The sequence below is a fragment of the Neomonachus schauinslandi genome, chromosome 16 (genome assembly GCF_002201575.2).
Source record: "Neomonachus schauinslandi chromosome 16, ASM220157v2, whole genome shotgun sequence".
Taxonomy (NCBI): domain Eukaryota; kingdom Metazoa; phylum Chordata; class Mammalia; order Carnivora; family Phocidae; genus Neomonachus; species Neomonachus schauinslandi.
Window position 1 is genome coordinate 5,251,393 of NC_058418.1, and position 13,062 is coordinate 5,264,454.

Consider the following 13,062-nt stretch of genomic DNA (forward strand, 5'->3'; position numbering starts at 1 on the left):
GGAATGAGATCTTGCCATTTGCAACGACGTGGATGGAACTGGAGGGTATTATGTTGAGTGAAATAAGTCAAACAGAGAAAGACATGTATCATATGACCTCACTGATATGAGGAATTCTTAATCTCAGGAAACAAACTGAGGGTTGCTGGAGTGGGGGGTGGGGTGGGAAGGATGGGGTGACTGGGTGATAGACACTGGGGAGGGTATGTGCTCTGGTAAGCGCTGTGAATTGTGCAAGACTGTTGAATCTCAGATCTGTACCTCTGAAACAAATAATGCAATATATGTTAAGAAAAAAAAAAGAAGAAGAAGAAGAAGGTAGCGGGAGGGGAAGAATGAAGGGGGGGAAACCAGAGGGGGAGACGAACTATGAGAGACGATGGACTCTGAAAAACAAACTGAGGGTTCTAGAGGGGAGGGGGGTGGGAGGATGGGTTAGCCTGGTGGTGGGTATTGAGGAGGGCACGTTCTGCATGGAGCACTGGGTGTTATGCACAAACAATGAATCATGGAACACTTCATCTAAAACTAATGATGTAATGTATGGGGATTAACATAAGAATAAAAAAAAAAATGAAAAAAAAATAGGAACCCTCATCCATTGCTGGTGGGAACGCAAACTGGTGTAGCCACCACGGAAGACATTACGGAGATTCCTTAAAAGACTAAAATAGAACAACCTTATGACCCAGGAACTGCACGACTGGGTACTTACCCAAAGAATATGAAAACACTAATTCAAAGGGATATATGCACCCCTAGGTTTACTGCAGCATTATTTACAATAGCCAGATTATGGCAGCAAACTAAATATCCATTGACAGATGAATGGATAAAGAAAATGTGGTGTGTATATATATGTGTGTGTGCATGTATGTATATATATATAACAACACATATATTTATTATAACTATATATAATATGTATGTATTATATACATAATATATATAATATATAATGGAATATTATTAGTATATGTTACTATTTTATGCTATATATTATATATATAACATGTATATTATATATATAATGGAATATTATTCAGCCATAAAAAAGAATGAAATCTTGCTGTTTGCAACAATATGGATGGATCCACAGAGTATAATGCTAAGTGAAATAAGCCAGTCAGAGAAAGACAAATACCATATGATTTCATTCATATATGGAATTTAAGAAACAAAACAATGAACAAAAAAAGAAGAGACAAACTGGGGCACCTGGCTGACTCAGTCGAAAAAACTTGCAACTCTTGATATTTGGGTCATGAGTTCAAGCCCCATGTTGGGTGCAGAAATTACTTAAATAAATAAATAAACTTAAGAGAGAGAGAAACAAACCAAAAAACAGACTCTTAACTATTGAGAACAAAATGATGGCTACCAGAGGGGGGACTGGTGAAATAGATGAAGGGGATTAAGAGTACACTTATCTTGATGAGCACTGAGTAATATATGGAATTGTTGAATTACTATATTGTACAAATTAATTAACACTATGTTAATTACAATGGAATTTTCTTTTAAGTTTGTACACAAATGTTTAAGGAGATTTATTTATTTATTTATTTATTTTAAAGATTTTATTTATTTATTTGAGAGAGAGAGAGCTCATGAGAGAGGGGAGGGTCAGAGGGAGAAGCAGACTCCTGTTGAGCAGGAAGCCCGATGTGGGACTCGATCCCGGGACTCCAGGATCATGACCTGAGCCGAAGGCAGTCGCTTAACCAACTGAGCCACCCAGGCGCCCTATTTATTTATTTTTAAAATATTTTATTTGTTTATCTGACAGAGAGAGAGAGCACAAGCAGGCAGACAGGCAGAGGGAGAGGGAGAAGCCAACTCCCCACTGAGCAGAGAGCCCTACAGGAGGCTTGATCCCAGGACCCCCCGATCATGACCTGAGCCAAAGACTGATGCTTAACCGACTGAGCTACCCAGGTGCCCCAGGAGCATTATTTATAATAGCCAAAATGTGGAAACAACCCAAATATTCTTCAGCTGATGAAAGGATAAACAAAATGTGTTATATCCACACAATGGGATATTATTCAGGTATAAAAAAGGAATGAAGTACACATACATGTTACCACATGGATAAGCCTCTTACATTAAGTGAAAGAAACCAATCACAAAAGTGCACATAGCATATGACTTCATTTGCATCATTTACACGAGATGTCCAGGACAGGCAAATCTATAGAGACAGAAAGATTAGTAGTTGCTACAGGTAGAACTCTAACTATATGCTTGCTGAAACATTTAGGGAAAAATATATAAATGTCTGCTACTTACTTTGAAATACATGTTTAAAAATGTAGATTAATGATTAAGAAGTGATATATGGAGAGATACGGGATAAAAAACAAAATCATGATGACAAAATCTAGGTGGTAGGCATAAGAGGTGTTCAAATGTTAAATTCTTTAAACTAGGAACGTTCTAGGGGCGCCTGGGTGGCTCAGTCGTTAAGCGTCTGCCTTCAGCTCAGGTTATGATCCCAGGATCCTGGGATCGAGTCCCACATCGGGCTCCCTGCTCGGCGGGAAGCCTGCTTCTCCCTCTCCCACTCCCCCTGCTTGTGTTCCCCCTCTCACTGTGTCTCTCTGTCAAATAAAATCTTAAAAACAAAAAAAACTATGAACTTTCTAATAAAAATCAGAGGGAATGGGAAGTTCATAATACTAAAAATTCAGTGAAGTAAGCAGAAATAAAATAAGTATTTTTAATGTAATTGCTCTTCTAAGAGATAGTAAATTGAAAGAGAACAAAAAGTTAAACACAATGGCAAAAAATTAAAGATCAAGGTGGGCAGGAGGCACAGGAAACCACATGCACGGGTAAATGGAGAATCATAATCTACTTTCAAAAGTGATTACTGAATATTTAAGTATTTAAATTCTATGTAGGGGCACCTGGCTGGCTTAGTCGATGGAGCATGGAACTCTTGATCTCAGGGGTTATGAGTTTGAGCCCCACCTTGGGTGTAGAGATTACTTAAACATAAACATCTTTAAATTGTATCTAAATGAATGCAGAAATTAAGTGATTCCAGTCACAATGGCACAGATTTGCCTCCTGACGGTATATACTGCTACATTAGTTTAAAAAAAATTTTTTTAAAGAAAAAACTTACGTTTGTTATGTAGTATTTATGACATGAAACTAAATATTGAGGCAAATTATGCCAGTGTTTCAGCAGGTTATTGGAATTGTGAAACATAGAAAAATAAAGACTGAAGAGGAAATAAATGAAAAAAGCTAACAGATACTAACATTGGGGAACAGAATTGGGGTAACAGCAATGTTAGTTTACTTGTGTTACAATGGCACCGAAAAGAAACTTTTCCAAGTGTGTGTGCGTATGCTTACACACAGAGAACCTGCAGAAAGGGCAAAATCCTCATCTTTAGTAGAAACCACTTTGGTTGTCTTTAATCCTCCATCTCCAACCAAGCTCTCCTAACTTATGGGGTCGAGAGGAGATGTGTAAAGCCAAAGGCAAACTAGGGGCTTGGATTGGAGGGAAAGAACCCGTGGAACCTCAAGCCACCCAACAATCTACTTCAGCCGTCACAAACCTCTCAAGAGCCGACACACCTGGACCTCCCCCACCCCCGAAATAATCCCGAAACACCAGGGTTCGCTGGCCGTGCGCCCCAGCTCGTCACTGAGCCGCAGGGTAAAACCCGAATCCGAAGTGGACAACACTTTCACTGATAAAAACCACCCGCTCCCTAGTCTTCAATCACCGGGCGCTACAGACAAACCAAACCCTGACCACGGACTCGGAAACGTTCATCTCCACACACCTGTAATCACTGACCCCCACAATCCTTCAGGACCGACTCCAAAGCCACCGCACCCACAGACACCCCGTCACGGGCTCCCACTTGCTTCCTCTCCCCAACGGACCCCACGCCTCCACCCACCCGGGAACCCACAGACACCTTGGTCCTCTCATCGCGCTCCACAAGCCGAACCATACACAGACCTGATTTTCTAGTGACCCCACCGCGACCTCCCACAGGCAGCGTTTCCGCGAATACTCCTGCCGCGCCCCTGCCCGGCCTCCGCGACGGCGGCCGAGGAGGACCAGAGGCGTTTCTGCGGAGCATGGCCGTCTGGACTTCCGGCTTTTCCCGGAGTCAATATGTCTGCGCCCATCTGGCTACCGATCCCCGAGGCGGCCATCCTTCAGTAATCGACGTACGGAAGGCGAAGTGGCCGTTTTGGTCAGAAGAGCCAGGTGAGGCTGCGTACAGTGAAAACCTACCGAAAATAATCCCATTTCTCTCACCTTAAATCCTGCGCTGCAAACGGCACTGGTTTTCAGAAGCTCGAACTTACACAAGTCAAACATGGGGTAGGGTTGTCCACCTCAGCGGGTTGGCGAGAAAAGTAATCCACTTTGCACGAAGAAGGATTTGGAAAACACACAAGGCGAAGCCATCTTAGAAGTTAGGTATCCCGGCGACCGGGTGGCTCAGTCGTTAAGCGTCTACCTTCCGCTCAGGTCGTGATTCCAGGGTCCTGGGATCGAGCCCCGCATTGGGCTCCCTGCTTAGTGGGGAGTCTGGTTCTCCCTCTGCCCCTGCTTGTGTCCCCTCTCTCGCTGTGTCCCTGTCTGTCAAATAAATAAAATCTTTTTTTTTTAATTTATTTATTTGACAGAGAGAGCGAGCGAGAGCAGGAACACAAGCAGGGGGAGTGGGAGAGGGAGAAGCAGGCCTCCGGCTGAGCAGGGAGCCCGATGCAGGACTCGATCCCACGACCCTGGGATCATGACCTGAGCCGAAGGCAGAGGCTCAAGGACTGAGCCGCCCAGGCGCCCCTGTCAAAGAAATAAAATCTTAAAAAAAAAAAAAAAAAAAAAAGTTAGGTATCCGTACAAAAATAAAAAATCTTTCAACGGACTAAAAAGAGCAAACATAAAGGCCAAAGGACAAATACCCTGGGAACGCTTCTGACTGGATATGGAGGCTGAGAGGAAGACTTTTGAGGACAAAAAGTATCTGGAGAAGCACTCACGGTACAGGGAGAGTGCAAGGGAGAGTGATGATGCCATCCATGGAAGTGAAAAAACAGCGACTGGGAGAAACCAAGCTCTTCCTGTGGGGAGACACAGTTACGGCCCAGAAAGGTGAGGAGAGCAGTCCCAAGCCAATGTCCAGGTGGCAAGTTATTCACACGTGATAGCTGGCTCCCACGTGGAGCCCGTGCCAAGGGCGGGGCTTTCTGAGAACCAAGGGCCAGAATTTCTGGAAGGAATAAATCAACTCCAGGGAGAATTTAAAAGTTGTACAAGAAAGGAAAAATAATCCTAGTACACTACATGGCTGAGCTATAAATAGTATTTATATAGTCATCATAATGTAAACACCAAATCTAATCCAACCAAAATTAACATATAACTCCTGGAAGAATGAGGAAAAGTAAATCCCTATGTGCAGAAAACTGTATTGCAGGAAGAGTTATTCTGGAGTTTCCTTTATGATAAATCTATGGATAAAGCCCCCAAATTAAAAATCCACTGTTAGTATATCCATATTACTTAAACTATCAAAATCTTTAAAAGAATAAAAACCCTTTCAAAACTAACTCAAGCTTAAAGAGAATTGCAAAATAAAGCAGAATCATGGGGTGCCTGACTGGCTCAGTCAGAAGAGCATGCGACTCCTGATCTCTAGGTTGTGTGTTCAATCCCCATGTTGGGTGTAGAGATTACTTAAATAAATTAATTAAAACTGAGAACCACATGAGGCAGCAATTCCACTCCTAGATATTTACTCAAAAACAATGACATGTCCTTAGGAAGACTTACACAAGAAAATTCATAGCACCTTTATTCATAATAGCCCCAAACTAGGGTGTGTGTCAATATAGGAGAATGGGGGTAGAATAATAGTTATAAATACACACAAGGTAAACAAGCAGCTTATAAAATTAAAGAAAAACTGAAATAAGATTTTTTTTAAAGATTTATTTATTTCAGGGGCACCTGGGTGGCTTAGTCCATTGAGCATCTGCCTTCAGCTTGGGTCATGATCCCAGGGTCCTGGGATTGAGTCTGCTTCTACCTCTACCTCTGCCTGCTGCTCCCCATGCTTGTGCGCTCTCGCTCTCTCTCTGTCAAATAAATAAATAAAATCTTTTTAAAAAACCCAAAAGATTTATTTATTTGAGAGGGGGCAGGGTCAGAGGGAGAGGGAGAGAGTGTCTCAAGCAGAATCCACATGAGCGTGGGACCTGATGCAGGGCTCGATCTCCCAACCCTGAGATCACAACCTGAATGAAACCAAGAGTTGGATGTCCAACCATGCCACCCAGGTGCCCCTGAAATAAGATTTTTATTCACCCTTAAGATGGGCAAAGATTAAAAGATTGATGAGATATTGAAGAAATAGGCATTCTGATAGACTTGGCCTTTTTTCCCCCCCATGTGTGAAGTGAGGGTAATATTTAGTTTCACCATCAATAGCTTTTGATGTGGGGAACAAAGGCAAAAGAAAAAAATAAAATTTCCTTAAATCTTACATCCATTGACAAGTCTTTGAGAGAGGCAGAGTGACCTTCCTCTAGGAACTCAACTGCCTCAATGTTAATATTTTGCTAAGGGCAAAAGGCAGCCCTAGCTTAACATTATCCCAACTTCCAGGATCTTATAAGTCTCCTTTAACTTATAAAAATTCCTTTGGAAACTTCCTTTATCTCCACCCACCAAGATATATGTTAGCAATCATCCACCAAGCATATGGCCCACTGATGTACATCTGAAGGGTCATTGAAGCGGGAGAGTGAAGTTCTTGTCTCAAAGGGTTGAAGAATGAATCTCACGGATAAAGGAGAGTAAGTAAAGTGATAAGAGTTTTATTAAGCAAGGATACAGGAAAAGCTCTCAGGAGTAAGGGGGTTCTGACAGGGTTGCCAACGTGGGCCTCCACCAACAGTCTTTTATTTAGAACTAACCAGGGAGCTTGTGGCCTTATCATTCTTGTAATGTCTTGGTTTAAGTGAGGATTGATGATAACATCTTTAATGGTTTATTTCTTCTTTGGGGTCTGGTTATTCTTTGTTGGTCACTATGTGACTATCATAAAAAGACCCCACCTCTGACGCCCAGGGCAGGGTGGTCTGGTTTGTTCCCTTATATCTGGTTTCATTACACCTCAGCATTTCTGGGATTCCTGTGAGCCTGATCACCTAGCCCCCTACCTATCTCTTCCTACCTACCCCCGCCTGTCTCTTACTCGGTGAGACTCTTCAAATGTCTATCAGTGGGTCATATACTTCAGGGATGATTGCCACCATGTATCATGGGGGGGGAGGATAGAGATAAAGGAAGTTTCCAAAGGAATTTTTATATGTTAAAGTAGATTTACAGGATCCTGGAGGTCGGGCTAAGATTGCCTCTTGCCCTTAGTAAAGTGTCAACATCCAGGCAGTTGAGTCCCTACAGGAATGTAACTGCCCACCTCAAGGGCTTGCCAAAGGGCTGCAAGTAGTAAGGAAATTTAATAATTTTTCTTCTGCCTTTGTTTCCCACATCATTATGACTAAGGTTTTATTAGACAGTAATAAATGACCTTTTCCTAACAATAGCTAGCCCCCTCAAAGTCCTGGAAACCTTGCTTCCAAAATTCCTTAAAGACTTATGCTATCCCTAACCCTCTTCCAAATTGAGTATATATAATCAATTGCTCCTCACAATCCCGGTGCAGCTCTTTCTGCCCACAGGTCCTGTCCCCATGCTTTAATAAAACCACTTATTTACACTGAAGATGTTTCAAGAATTGGCTGTTTGCTCCACATGACAACATTTCCACATCAGCTTTCAGAGTGCTAAGTAAGATAATGTAATGACTACACCTGAACTAGTTCCCTGTTCAAAAAATGTGTATACACTTAATATAAATTAGCTATTTGTTTTAGTATCAAGTTCCTTTTTTTTTTTTAAAGATTTTATTTATTTATTTGAGACAGAGAGAATGAGAGAGAGAGCACATGAGAGGGGGGGAGGGTCAGAGGCAGAAGCAGGCTCCCTGCCGAGCAGGGAGCCCAATGCGGGACTCGATCCCCGGACTCCAGGATCATGACCTGAGCCGAAGGCAGTCGCTTAACCAACTGAGCCACCCAGGCGCCCAGTATCAAGTTCTTTTTTAAAAAAGATTTTATTTATTTATTCGAGAGAGAGAGCAAGCACGGGAGTACAAGCGGGGGTTGGGTGGGCAGAGGGAGAGGGAAAGCAGGTTTCCCGCAGAGCTGGGAGGCTTCGCCCCCGGGGGGGCTCAGTGACCTGAGCTGAAAAGGAGATGATTAACCCACTGCGCCACCCAGCTACCCTCTTCCTGGGATCCAGTTTTTGAAGAAGGATAGCAGCCAGTAAGATGTATTCATCAATAGAACCGGTTTGGGACAACAATCTATAATTATCTACCCAACAAATATTGTTCATTCTCTTTGACTCAATTCCAATTTTAATAAGTACTTCACTAGAAATTATATGTGAAAACATTTGAGTTGAGATAAAAACCTTGTAAGAAATTTCTACCAACAATTTCTAGTCTTCTATCCCCCGCATTTCTCCACCCTCTACCTTGGTGATGAGCACAGCCCCTCCCTCACTACTAGCTCTACTTACCCACGAGCCCTCTCACCTTTCCCCCTGGAGATGTCACCTAACCACCACCACCAGTCCTGGCAAGAAGAGATCTTTTCCTTAAACTGAATCAGTTTACTCTGTGCCCACAGTGAGGCCTACTGCCTTTGTCGTACTACTCTGGCTTCTCGAAACCCTATACCGTTCTCTATAAGCATTTCCTAAGGTTGCCCCAATGGTTTCCACTCTTCAAAGGACACTCCCCTTTCCTGTACGGACAAGTGCACCTATTTCAAGATGGCCGCGCCGCCGTAAAGTTTTGCTGCTTGGCACGCACCAGCCCCCAAAGCGGAGGCGACGGCCTTCGGGCTTGGGGCGCCTTCGGAAGCCATAGAGACGGGAGCATGCGCATTGCCCTTTGTGGCGCTCACAACTGACGTAAGGCGGACTAGTACTATTCTCTCGGGCAGAAAAATGAGTTGTACGACCGGTCTTCCAATATGGCGGCTCCCACATAAATTGGCCAACAGGGCGCCGCCATACTCTCTCACAATGTCTTTGTCTAAAAGACCGAAAGCTGAACGGAGTCTTCGTCCGTGGAAGTTCGCCCCCGGGGTGGTGGTTTGGCAGCCTGTAGTCTCGGATGCCACAGACGTTAAACTTGACTCTGTGAGGTGGGACAGTCGCGTCTGAAGCCGAAGTGATGGGCCGTGGCTCTTTCCACCCACCCAACTGGTGCGCGAAGGCTCTATTAAGGGGTCTCAGTTTCGCGTTCTGGGAGCGGAATAAGGTTGAGCGAGGTTTGTGGAGATCTGGAGTTAATGGTAGGGGAGGCTTGGGTTGTCCGTGAGAGAAACAAGCCGTTGTGGGGTGGGAGATGCATTCTATGATTTGAGGGAGCGGGGTAGTAGGAAATGGTGCAGGCCTGGGGATGGTCCGGGATTGGAGTGGCCTGGAGAAAGGTGTTAGAACTTGGGGTATTGCTTTGTACGGGAGGTCAGTGACTGGGGCGATCTTGGAGGCAAATCAGTGATTGGCGTTACCTAGACATTGGGTCAGTGATTTGGATGCGCTTGGGATAGGTCAGTGATTGGGGCGTCTTTCAGGTAAGGTCACTGATTGAGGACGAATGATGGGAGGTCAGTGTTTGGGGTGTTCATGAAGGAAGTCAGGAATGGGGGTGTCTTTGAGGGTGTGTGAGTGCCTGAAAAGGAATTATGGGGAAGATTAGTACTTAGGACGGCCTTGAGGGGCATGTCAGCAATTGGGCCATCCTTGGAAAAAGGTCAGTGATTGAAGAATCCTTGGAGCATGTCACTCATCAGGACGTCCTTGGAGGGTTTACTAATGCCAGTGTCCAAGGTGGGAATATTCATGGTGTTGGGAGGGTGGGGGTTCAGTGATTGAGACATCTTTGGTAGATAGTTTAGTGCTTTTTTTTTTTTTTAAGATTTTATTATTTATTTGAGAGCGGAAGTGAGAGAGATCACACACACACACACACGGAGACGTAGAAGCAGGTTCCTCGGCTGAGCGGAGAGCCCAACTTGGGGCTCGATCCCAGGACCCAGGGATCATGACTCCAGCCAAAGGCAGACACTTAACCCGACTGAGCCACCCAGGTGCCCCTAGTTTAGTGCTTTTGATGTCCTTTGCTTAAGTCGGTGTTTGGGATGTACTTGGGGGGAGGGATCAGTGATTGAGTGATCTTTGGGGGTGGTCAGTGAATGGGGTGGCTTCTGGGTAGTTTAGTGCTTGGGGGAGCTTCGTTTCTTATCTTTGAGGGTCTCCAATGGTTATTTTATTTTTTATTTTCTGGTACATATAAAAGCAGCTATTTTTTTTTTTAATCTTCTCTTTCCTTTCTTTACTGAACTCTTATTTCTAATGTAATTACTAATTGATTCTTGTAGGTTTTTCCAGGTAAGCAGTTAGAACACCTGCAGGTAAGTTTAACTCAGAAGAAAGAATATGGACTTTGAATTTGGGCAGACCTAAGGTTTTTATCCATATTCTGCCACTTTACTATGTGAACTTGAGCAAGTTTCTCAACCTCTCTGAGACTCTTTTCCATTTGTTAAACAAAAACAAAAAATAAACTGTGCTAACTACTCATACAGTTAAAGATCACACAGTAGGTACCCAAGACAGGTTAGCAGCAGTATACCAGTATTTATACCTGTTTCTCTGGATTTTTTAGGTTTTTAAAAATTTCTCACTGGACTTTCCCCCCCCCTATTTCTTAGTAATGGTCTTTCTCTAAGTGCAGCTTTAGTTTTGAGTAGTTTTGGTAAAATTACGTAATTTAATGATGACAGGTTTGTTTGTATTTCTTTATTATAAAATAATTATGTTTATTGAAAAATAAGTCATCAGGTAATACATATTATTTTCTTTCTTTTTTTTTTTTTTTTAAGATTTTATTTATTTGACAGAGAGAGACACAGCGAGAAAGGGAACACAAGCAGGGGGAGTCGGAGAGGGAGAAGCAGGCTCCCCGCAGAGCAGGGAGCCCGATGCGGGTCTCGATCCCAGGACCCTGGGATCATGACCTGAGCCGAAGGCAGACATTTAACGACTGAGCCACCCAGGCGCCCCACTTTCTTTCTTTAGACTATCATATTAACCTACCACCTAAAGAAAACATATATTTTAGATATATATATTTGTGTGTATCTAAAATACATATACACATACAAATAAGGACTCAAACAACTCAGAGAAATCTGTTAGACTCACACTTACAATTTCTGTAATCCCCAGGTCCTGGCTTCCTGGGATAAAATAGTTCCTATGAGGGAAGGAAGTGAAGATACGAAGATCAACACTGCATCCTTGACCAGAGACCTTGAACTAGAGCTTCAGAATAGAGCCCAGAATCAACAACAGAGCAGATACTAGATTTTCTGATGGTATATAAGGGCTCCAGAAAATGTCCAAGTCCCAAGTGAGTTTATTTATATATTTATTTTCCATTAGGCCTTCCTGTGGATTTGAGGAGGCTTAATAATACATGTATTAAAAGAATATGTTTATTTATATTTATGAGAACTACTCTATACCAGATACAGCATGAAGAGATAAATGTCAGAATTTGGGAAAAAGTTAAACAAAGGATCAACTTCACAGCCAGGTTGCTACGAGAATATGTAAATCGTATGTTTATACAAATTATTATTATTATTCTTTAAAGATTTTATTTATTTATTTGAGAGAGATAGAGATAGCGAGAGAGAGCATAAGCGGGGAGGAGAGGGAGAAGCAGGCTCTCCACTGAGCAGGGAGCCTGACGTGGGGCTCAATCCCAGGACCCCAGGACCATGACCCAAGCCAAAGGCAGACGCCCAACTGACTCAGCCACCCAGGTGCCCCATTATACAAGTTATTTTAAGTTAGAACATAGGGGCGCCTGGGTGGCTCAGTTGGTTAAGCAACTGCCTTCGGCTCAGGTCATGATCCTGGAGTCCCGGGATCGAGTCCCGCATCTGGCTCCCTGCTCGGTAGGGAGTCTGCTTCTCCCTCTGACCCTCCCCCCTCTCATGCTCTCTGTCTCTCACTCTCTCTCTCTCAAATAAATAAATAAAATCTTTAAAAAAAAAAAAAAAAATTTTTTTAAAAAAAGTTAGAACATAGATTATAACCCAGAAAGTTCTAAACAGTTTATAAAATCGAGCTACAAACTTGTCTTTAGTATTCCCCATCCCACTTATCCATTGCTGCATATCAAGTCACCCTGAAACCTGGTGGTATGCATTTATTTTTAATCCATTCTCATGGATTCAGTGGGTCAGGAAGTAAGACAGGGCCCATGGTGGTGTCTTACATGTTTGTAGGTTCCCAAGACCACTCTCAGGTTCAGTGATTTGCTAGAACTCAGAGTAATCAGAAACATTGTTATGCTCACAATTATAGTTTATTACAGCAAAAGCAAAAAGGTACATAAGGCCTGAACCAGGAGACACCAGGCAGAAGCTTCCACTTGTTCTGAGTGGAGTCATGTAGACAGTGTTGGATTTTCCCAGCAATGACTTGTAACAGCACATTTTGAGTACTGCTAATCAGGGAAGCTCACTCAAGCCTTCATTTCCAGGGTTTTTATTTGGGTTGGACACATAAGCAACACTGACTACACGAATGGCTGACTTTAGTGTCCAGCCCTTTCAGAAGTTAAGCTGCCATGGTACCCAAATCTCCCACCATAAACAACATTGATGGTATGAGTTATCTGGTGTAGCCCAAGGCTCTCAGGTAAAGATATTTCTAGGACTTAGAGGTTGCTTCCTGTGTATGAACAGGTAAGCACCAAACCTTTTTTTGGCATGTGCAGGGTGTGGACAACCCAGATTGCTGTGTTAATCCTTTATTGCACAGTTTGTCTCCACACTGTGATGTCTGAAACCTCAGCTGGGAAGACTCAAAGGTTGGGGACTGGAATCATCTGAAGGCTTTTTCATTCCTATATCTGT